The sequence below is a fragment of the Cryptomeria japonica genome, chromosome 4 (genome assembly GCF_030272615.1).
Source record: "Cryptomeria japonica chromosome 4, Sugi_1.0, whole genome shotgun sequence".
NCBI classification, from domain to species: domain Eukaryota; kingdom Viridiplantae; phylum Streptophyta; class Pinopsida; order Cupressales; family Cupressaceae; genus Cryptomeria; species Cryptomeria japonica.
Genome location: NC_081408.1, coordinates 221,384,543 through 221,394,196, shown reverse-complemented (window position 1 = coordinate 221,394,196; position 9,654 = coordinate 221,384,543).

The window sequence follows — 9,654 nt, the reverse complement described above, 5'->3', positions numbered from 1 at the left end:
ATTGGAAAAAATAGTAAACTAATTCAAAAAAATTAAGAATATCTATGCCCTAGGTATTGATGTCTTCTTTGTAACAAAAAAAAGGAATTTTGATGTATATATATATAGAACAAGTTATGTGTACAAACATACAACTATGTCTAAATTATAATTAGGCAGACTTCAAAACTTAACAAAATAAAAAATATTCAACATATCACTATGAAACCAACTCCATGCCCTGGATATTGATGTTAAAAACTAAAATTTGAAAGAATTGAGTTTTTATCATTTATAGAAAAAAAAATTATGCATTTCGATAGGCACATCACTCTTAAAAAATGTTGTTTGTTGTAAAAAACTACTTTTTGAGGGAGATGGAAAAATAGAAACAATTTTGTTCAAAAAAATTGAAAAAAATATATTTAGAATATGTAGACAAGATGTTACAAATCAATAATTTATATCATTGAAGATGGGAAAAATCTAAATCCTAATTGTTAGTGCATAAACCAAGATAAAACATAAGTAAATGCATTCAAATACACAAATAAACCATTATACCTTAGTTCTTCACTTCTTCCTCTGATTGAGCTTGATGAAGTAGAGGCACCCTTGTTGCTCTACTTGATTTTCTCCTTGGATGAGGATTGTGGATTTATCTCCAAACACAACAAGATTGGTTGGATTGGATTTGGATTGGATTTGAATGATGATGATTGATGAGAGGGATTTGGCTTAGATGACGAAATATTTGGAAATTATGATGACACGATGAAGGATTTTGATTCTCAGATGGACAACATAAGATTGGATGAAAAGTGGACATGGAAAGGAGGGGAAGAGACTCCAATTTATAGATTGGAGGAGGCAAAAATGGAGAGCCAAGATTGATTTTGGGATGAAGGGTTGAGATCGATTTGAAATGGAGGAAAGGATTGAGAGAACAAGGTGTGGGATTCAAGAGATATGCCATAAAGGCATTTCTTGTCTCCAAACCTCTCAAGGTTAATGGGGAAGAGCTCCCAAGGACATTGGGAAGAGAAAAACAATATAAAATTCCTTGTGTGGGAAGACTAAATGGATAAAGGAATTAAAAATTTCTTGGGAAGAGGAGGCATGGGGAGATTCAAAGGTATGCCTGAAAAGGAGTGAAATTCTCAGAATGCCACTAATCTCATTAATTAATTATGTGGAGAGGCTTAAATTAATTAAATATTAATTTAATTAATTTTAGGTGTCTACTATCATCTTAAAATTCTTAATTATTTAAAAGTTATAGGTGTCAGAAAGTGAATATTATTTTAAAAATGTTCATCTTGGTGCCAAAGTTGGCAAAAAAGTGGGAACCATTATTGCGAGTTCACCCTCCTATGAGAATTCATGTTTCTAGGGATCACCCAACATAACATAGCTTGCTAGCCCATGGAATCCATGTTCCCTCTTGCTCTCTCTCATGGATTACCTAGAATAACACAAATTGCTAGCTCGTGGAGTCCACATTCTCTCCTTTCTCCTCTCCATGAGCTCATAGGTTTTCTAGTTGTTGGATCTGTAGCGTCCTAAAATTGCGACACTTGCAATTTCGATTGCATTTCAGTCTTCACGATGGCGACGCAACACGCAACCTGAATGGAGACCCTGAAACTTGCTCAGGACACCAAAAACTGTATTTTTCAAGCGCCCTGGCCTAAACCTCTTTGCACCCTGCTGTCCCGGGAGGTGGGACCAGAGCGCCCAGCGCCCTGGTCCCCAGGACCATGGCACCCAGCGCCCTGGTCCCTGGGTCCTATTTTGGGCCCGGTCTCCTAAGGGGCTCGGGTCTTTTTGTTTGCAATTTGGAAATTAACTTTCCTAGTCGGCCTAAGGTCGGGAAAATCAGTCTATCAGCCCTAAATGACAAGTATATAAACTACATTTTCCTCTTTCATTCAATATGATGGAAAAGGCGTGGAAACTATACTCAAGCATTCAAGCATTCAAGCATTCCTTCAAGCAATTGATCATTTCAAGTCTCCATTCAAGGCTAAGTGTTGCATTCAAGTCAAGGATTCAACCATTGAAGAGGAGATCACATACTACATGCTACAACATACAACATACAACATCTATACCTTCGCACATAAGGATACAAACATCCTTAGAACAAGGTATTAGTACTTGTTTTACAGTCATTTACATTTATAGCTCTTGCTCATTTCTTGGTTAATTCCAAAACTGGGGTTTGACCTAAAGGCAAACCCCTAATCCCTAACCCCCCAATCATCTTCGCTTTTCTGTGTGTAGGTTGCAGGTACGCGGCTGAGATTGAAGATCTGGAATCCTTGTGCAGAGACAAACAGATCCCCCTTCGTTTCACGGATTTTTCGGAGGACCGTGGCGTCGGGCGCCATCGTCCCGACAACTTTTGCTCAAATTTGCAGGACAGCGCCGTATCGACATTCTACTGCTAATTCCAGGTCCGCAGCTTCATCCTATAACCCGAACTCAGTTTATAAGCGAATCTTTATGACTTTCTATATATTCTTAGCTTAATTTCTTTAACAACATTCTTTACAAAAGAGGGTAGCCTTGCTTTCCTAACCCTTGAAATTCATTTAGCATCCAATCTTACATTGTGTGGGATTGGATCTTATGAGTTTCAACCCCTTGAAATTCATTTAGCATCCAATCTTACATTGTGTGGGATTGGATCTTATGAGTTTCAACCCCTCTTTTGAATGTAAAGTCTCTCCCCTAAGTGAAAACCATCGAATCCTAGCAAACCTCCCTTCTCTCTCCTCGGAGTTGGAAGAGGGGAGAACAACTAGGGTTCGATCGCGATTTTCCGCTTTACAGGATCATGGTTCACCATTTGATACATGCTCTTTCTCTTTTCATGTGACAACTTTGGTTCTTGTAATAACATTCTAAGAATGAGATTAGTGGCTAATAAATTTTGATTATCAAGGTCTCTTCAACTAGTTGACTTGGAGCTTTTGCTTTTAGTATTAACACCTTTTGTGTCTTTGTATGTATTTTGGCTTTGGCTTTTTTAATTTGTCTTTGTTTTGTTTTACGTACCCTTGCATGCGATTATATAAGTTAAAATCTTAAGATTAGGGGCTTGATTCCTCAAAATTAGTGATGTCTTATCTCTTTGTGATCTTTCTCCTAGTTGCTCATATACCTATCTCTCTCTTTCTCATCTTTCTACTTTACTATGAGTATTTGCATAGGATCATACTTGCATTAAAATGGGGGCTAAATATAGCGTAAATTGTAACCTTGTATAATTTACACCACCTTTTGTGCCCCTACTTTAAAGTGTCCCATCCTAGCTCTCCCTTTGGTTCATTTTTGCCCCTTTTACCTTAAATTTGATGTCACATGGCTACAAGATTGAGTGGACCCCATCTTGGGATGATGCCTTCCTGATTGCCTGCTATTTTTCTCTAATTTGGGAGGACAAGGGTGCTTAGGGTGTCTCTATGTGGACCAAGGTGTCTTGGGCACCACGGTCCTCTTTAAATAGGCCCTATTTCAAATGGGTCGGTGCACTTTCTCTCCCTAATGGATTTTGTTCCTCATGCATCAACTTGCCATTAGAAGTCAACCCAATTGATAAATTACCTTTGCCTATGCATTCTTCCATTTCATTTTGACATCCACGATCTACCCCATCCTTCGTGCATTCATCAAGCATTCCTCATGAAGCATTCTCAAGCATTCAAAGCAACATTTCATCCCACTATATTCTTCAAGAATCATGGAGAAAATCACATCAATCTTCATGCAAGCATGTGTGTTTGGTTAGGTCATTCATGTTCATGTTATGCCAAGTCATGTTAATGCATCAACACTTGTGGTCACATCAAAGGGGCACTGCATCATCATCATCATCATCATCATCATCATCATCATCATCATCATCATCATCATCATCATCATCATCATCATCATCATCATCATCATCATCATCATCATCATCATCATCATCATCATCATCATCATCATCATCATCATCATCATCATCATCATCATCATCATCATCATCATCAATTATTGCAGATTTGAGGTATATCATTTAGCATTTACTTTAGAATTTATATTTCATATTTTAATTCAATTCAAGGTTAATTCATAAACTAGGGTTTAACCTAGGCAAACCCACATCAACAAACAAATTTTTGTCATTTTGTATGCAAGAAATTGACCCAAGAGCCACAAGCAGGGAATTCAATAGAGTAGACGATAACAATTAGATCCATCTTTTGAAGGCACAAAAAGTGGAGGACTGGGTCGCCCCACACATCTTGGTCCTAATAATTTCTGATGAACTTTTTTGAGGAGATATTGTGCATTATCTTGATCTAGAAAAGATTCAATTTGTCTACATCCAACATTTAAAGGACTAGGTTGCCCCAGACCTTCTCGTCCCAACAATTCAACCTGAGTTTTATGTCACAAGTCTTGATCTAATTCTCATCCTTAGATTCAACTTTACAACTTTGTACAACATTTGAAACTTACTAATACTATTATGTTATGTCAAATTCTAATTGTTTTTCCTCAATCTAGCATTGCAATTCAAACCTAATTCAAATTCGATTTCAACTCAAACAAGGAGGATTAATTTGATTTGTATTCGGTCCTTTTAGGGTTGGATCAATCAAATTCAACCCCCCTTAATGTAGGATGGTCCCATGAAATTAATGGCTTTATTAATCTAATTTGTGAAGTTCTAATTTCACCACTCTACAATAACAAAGAAATCAGACTCGTGTATACCACAAATATGATACATACCACATTACAATATGATAATGCAAGAGTTATTACTCTTCAAAATTCAATTATTTTTATTTTCAATTAGAAAATTTTATTTCTTGCTTATATTAATTTTTTCAGCAAAGTGATGTTTTACAAAACCATCATTCTGTCAACTCCCTAGAGTCCTAAAAAGGAAACTAAATATTTTGCCCACCTCAAGTTTTTCTCAATATTACAATGCTACGTAAAGAATATTTGGACGAAAAAAGAAAGTTTCATTTGAATAGACCATTGATGTTCCTCATAAATTTTTTGAAGTACAACATCTTGAGAAAGTTTCTCAATCTCTTTCTCTTCCTCTAGAATGTAGTGTTTCTCTTGATACAGGTTTGTAGTTAAAGATGATGGACACACTGAAAGAATTTCCCTATGATTGATTTTAATCTTTGTCTTGCAAATATTCTTGTTGTACCATTAGAATCATATAGATTCACATAAAGTATGTATTTTTTGAGATTTGACAATGTTTAGTGAGTTAAAAAATGAACAACTTATTAAAGATAAAAGTACACAATTCCATTGATGAGGGTTCACCTTCCATATGCATCAATATCAAATTTCTATTTCTATTATACAAAAAGAGATATGTATTGGTCCCAAACAAATAAAATAGGTTCAACTTTCATTTTGAGTGAAAACATAACACCTCTTTCCTCTTTGTGTTTCCTTTTGGTGAATCTAAACATTTTCAACATTCTTTAGCCTTCCTCACTTTTCTTAAGGTTACATGCTCCAATCTTCAATCTCTATATTGATGACAAAAATGCTCATTTTCTTAGCATGTAAATATTTTTATGTAACATTGATTTTGTTCTCCCCTTCCTTGTGTAAAATAAGCACCTAATTCCCCTTTGCATGTATTGTATTTGATATATTTTATCGAATTTATTTTATTTATTTTTGTCTCACATGATTTGAATTAAATATAGAATCCCTTGTTACTCACTTCTCATGTTTTACATCTTTCTTTCATCACACCTTCCTCCTAAAACCCTTAATGACCTTGCTTGATGTTGACAAACCTTTGTTATGAAAAAGGATTCTCCTTTGTTTCCAGTAACTAGTAAAATAAGGATAGTTGTGCATGCTCTCATCATATATATGAAAGTGATTCAAGTTGTGAGGAAGGTGTTTTGATTTAAAAAGGTAGTTCACAATGTGAGAAAAATAAATAATACACAATAATTGTACATTGGTGGTAAATGTTAAAGTATGAATAAATGTATGGTCATAACTTTATGGGTACTTGTTTAAATTATAAAGAGGCTATAGTAGATTTCTATATCGAAAGTGGATTTCCAAGACTCTTAAATTCTTTAATATCCTATTTTTCCAAGAATATTATTTTTTCTCTTTGCAAGATTATATACTATCTCCTTTATAAGAATTGATAACAACCTTTCTTTTTTTTGTGATGCAAATGCCATCTTTTAAATCTATACTAAAGGAAAAATGTATAATCACTTCATGGATAAGTATACAAAAACCACCTCTATTTGAAGAAGCACGTAAAAGAAATGCATTCTCTTGCTCAATGAGGGACTAAGTTTTCAAGAAGTAATAATCAAGTATTTTAAAAGAGATAATAACAAGGCTACAATTATTATCTTAAATTGGTGAAGTGCATGATTTTTTTTATTTTTATTTTGAATACAAGCACTTAAAGTGTTATGAAGAAACACACAAGCTAATGCCCCCAATAATGCTTAAGAGTATCATTTCCATACAATCTTGGGATAAATTCAACTTGCTTAATTAATAATCCCAAACATGTAGTGGTGTTGGGAATGTTGAACTTTAATAGTAAAAATGGTCTTCTTAGAGAGGCATACAATGCTTCATACATTATTCTTTGTGGAAATTTATTACCCATGTCTATTCATCATTTTAAAATGCACCTTAGTGCATTTGGCATGTTTTTGAGTGGTTCATAATTTATGAACAAAGAATGTGCTATGCACTTTTTTGTTGCCAAAATCTTATCTAAATTGTTAGAAGGCACAGAGTATGGTATTTCCTACCAATACATTCAAGATTCTTTCTTTTTGTTTTTCCATAAACCTTGCATCTTGGATCCATTCTTGTTTTGTTTAAATAACCAAAAAATATAGCTCTTGTGGCTTGCGGTTTATCCTCTTTTTTTTGTCTATGTTTTAGATTTTTTTGATTAATAAAGCAACATTAACTAGGGCATTGACCCTTTACATAGCCAAAATGATATCAATTTAAAACAGACCAAGTTGGGGTGTAAAACCCAAACAAACAAAGTCGGACAAGTCAAACAAACCTGTCAAACCTACAACAACCCAACCCAACTCAAGAGTGGGGAGAAATACCCAAAACTTGACGAACGGGGGCTGGGAAAGGGGGGTAGATTTTCCCTTTCACCTGCAACAAACAACTTTCCAGGCAACACTGTCATTAGGAACATTCAAAGAAAAATCAGGCAAGGAAGACCCCGCAAAGTCACTACCAGACTGCTGCTGTAGAACAACAACAAACTGTTGCTATAGAACAACGTCAAGAGAAGAGTCACTAGGAGAAGAGCGAAGCTATGGAGCAGTAGCAACAAATGTAGGAGCCAAGGGGGCAGAAGAGTCCACGTCATCAATACCATCAGCAAAGGCTTCATCAGCTGTAAGGGGCACCTCAAATGTTTGATGTTGTTTATACTTTAGTGATGCAATTCCACCCATTCTTTTTTATAAATGTGATATAACATACTTCATTAAAAAATAGTTTTTGATTTTCTCTAAGGCACAATAATATGGAAAATATTTATGTGAATATTCATTCTCTTACCCTATTTCATATTGTTCGATACATTTATCTACTTCCAAGCCTTTTATGATTAACCTAATTTTTAATTTGAGCATTGAGCGTTTCTAGAGATTTATGAGGCTCTCCTCCATATCAAGTGATATGTAAACTCTTCAAATATAGTAGAAGTTAAGAATCAAATTAATGTATTAATCATTATCTTTGTTTTATCAAATAATAATATTAAAGATGAATGGATATTGTTAAAAATTTTAAAAAATTATATGAAAATAAAATATTTAACACAATAAACTAATTGTTTTTTCCTTAAAAAACCCTCAAGGAAAAAAATAACATGGTGGTGACATTTACTCATCCCCCCTAATGTAGTTAGCTGAAATGGAAACTACATAAAATAGACACACCATTAACTATTACTTAGCTAGTCTATCAAGCCTCTATAAACTATGGACAATTGACATCTCCTATCATTCCTCACACCTCCTTTCTTAAAGAAGTTTTTGGTCCCACAAATGCTTAGTGAGTCACTATGTTGGGAAATTGTTATCCCACTTTATTTTCTAGAGTGCCACTTTTATTGTTTCCCATTTTTTTTTCCTTTAAGTACCATTTTCGAAGATTCTTGAACCCTAGTTTTAGTCTCCATTACCTTCCTCTAAGAAAACTACATCCTTTGAAAATATGGCTTGTCTTTCAACATCTATATATCCCAAAAAGGGTAACACTTGTTTTGCTTCCTTCCCATCCATCATAGAATTTCATAAAAGGCATAGGCATTACTATTTTACTACTAAATACATTTTCATGAAAGGGATTAGATCAAATTTGAAAGAGTTTACATTAGTGGCTTCTAAAAGAGAAGGGTCCATATCTAAGGGGCTTAATTCTATTGTATTGTCCTTGCTTAAGGAAATCCATACCTTACTTCCACCTTGAGTTTATGTTCCTTTCTATGTTGTTCATGTAATTCTTTGTACATATATTAAGTTTTTTTTCCCCTGTTTTTATATTGAGTTGGATTTACCTAATCCATTTGAGTGGAATTAGGGATAAATACCCAAGGATGCCTCAAAAGGTGATTTATTTGCAAAGGAATGAATAATATTTTTAAAAAAGTGCTAAATGAAGGGAAGATACTCATTCAGAGTCTAGGATACTTACTTTTGTATCCCAAATTTATGATTTTAACCAAAATTCTATTGACCACATCTATTTGACCATTTATTTTTGGGTAAAAAAAAAATATGTTTTGAGCCATATATTTATCATGCTCAATAAAGGGGGACACAAAAATTCCAAGTAATCTTGTATCTCTACTCGAAACAATGGACTTGGGAATTCCAAAGTACACCCATACATTAGTGAAAACATTTAACTTGTTTTTCTATGATAGTCTTTTTGCATGTAATGTGTATGCTCATTTTACCAAATCTATCTACCATGACAAAAAGTTCCATAGTCCTCCAGATCCCATCAATTTTATTTTCCATGAACTTATTTTCTTGCTTTAGATTTTCTAGTACAACATAGTTTGTTGTTAGGAATAAAGTGTCTCGACCTTTGATTTTCTAGCATTGATTATTTAATTATTAATTTATTAATTTTTTTTTGAAAAAAGGTGGCAGTGCCACTTAATATATTTTATTTATATATTTCTTTACAAAAGCTGATTCAAAGAGCTCCCGAAGAAAAGAACCAGAAAGAAAAACTCTGATCCTTGCTCGATATTACATAGAAAGGTTGTGAAACTTAAATCCGTAATATGTCATAAAAGTACAATATATCTCATAATTTCCAGAATACTGAATGCCACAAATCATCCCCAAGTATCAAATGCTTCCTGAAGTATGTTGACCAAGATGAAGTCTGAACCAAAACATCATGAAAGTTGTACACATTTACATAGCAGTCCACAGTCTGCCTCGCTTCATAGATGCCCAAATCAACATCCATTCACATAATTCAGATATAGCACAACCATGGAACCCTGCAATTATAATACCTCACATACCAACTTTTTATCATTATAAAAACAACTACATAACCATGTGCAATATTATCCTATACCCATGTCCTCCAAAA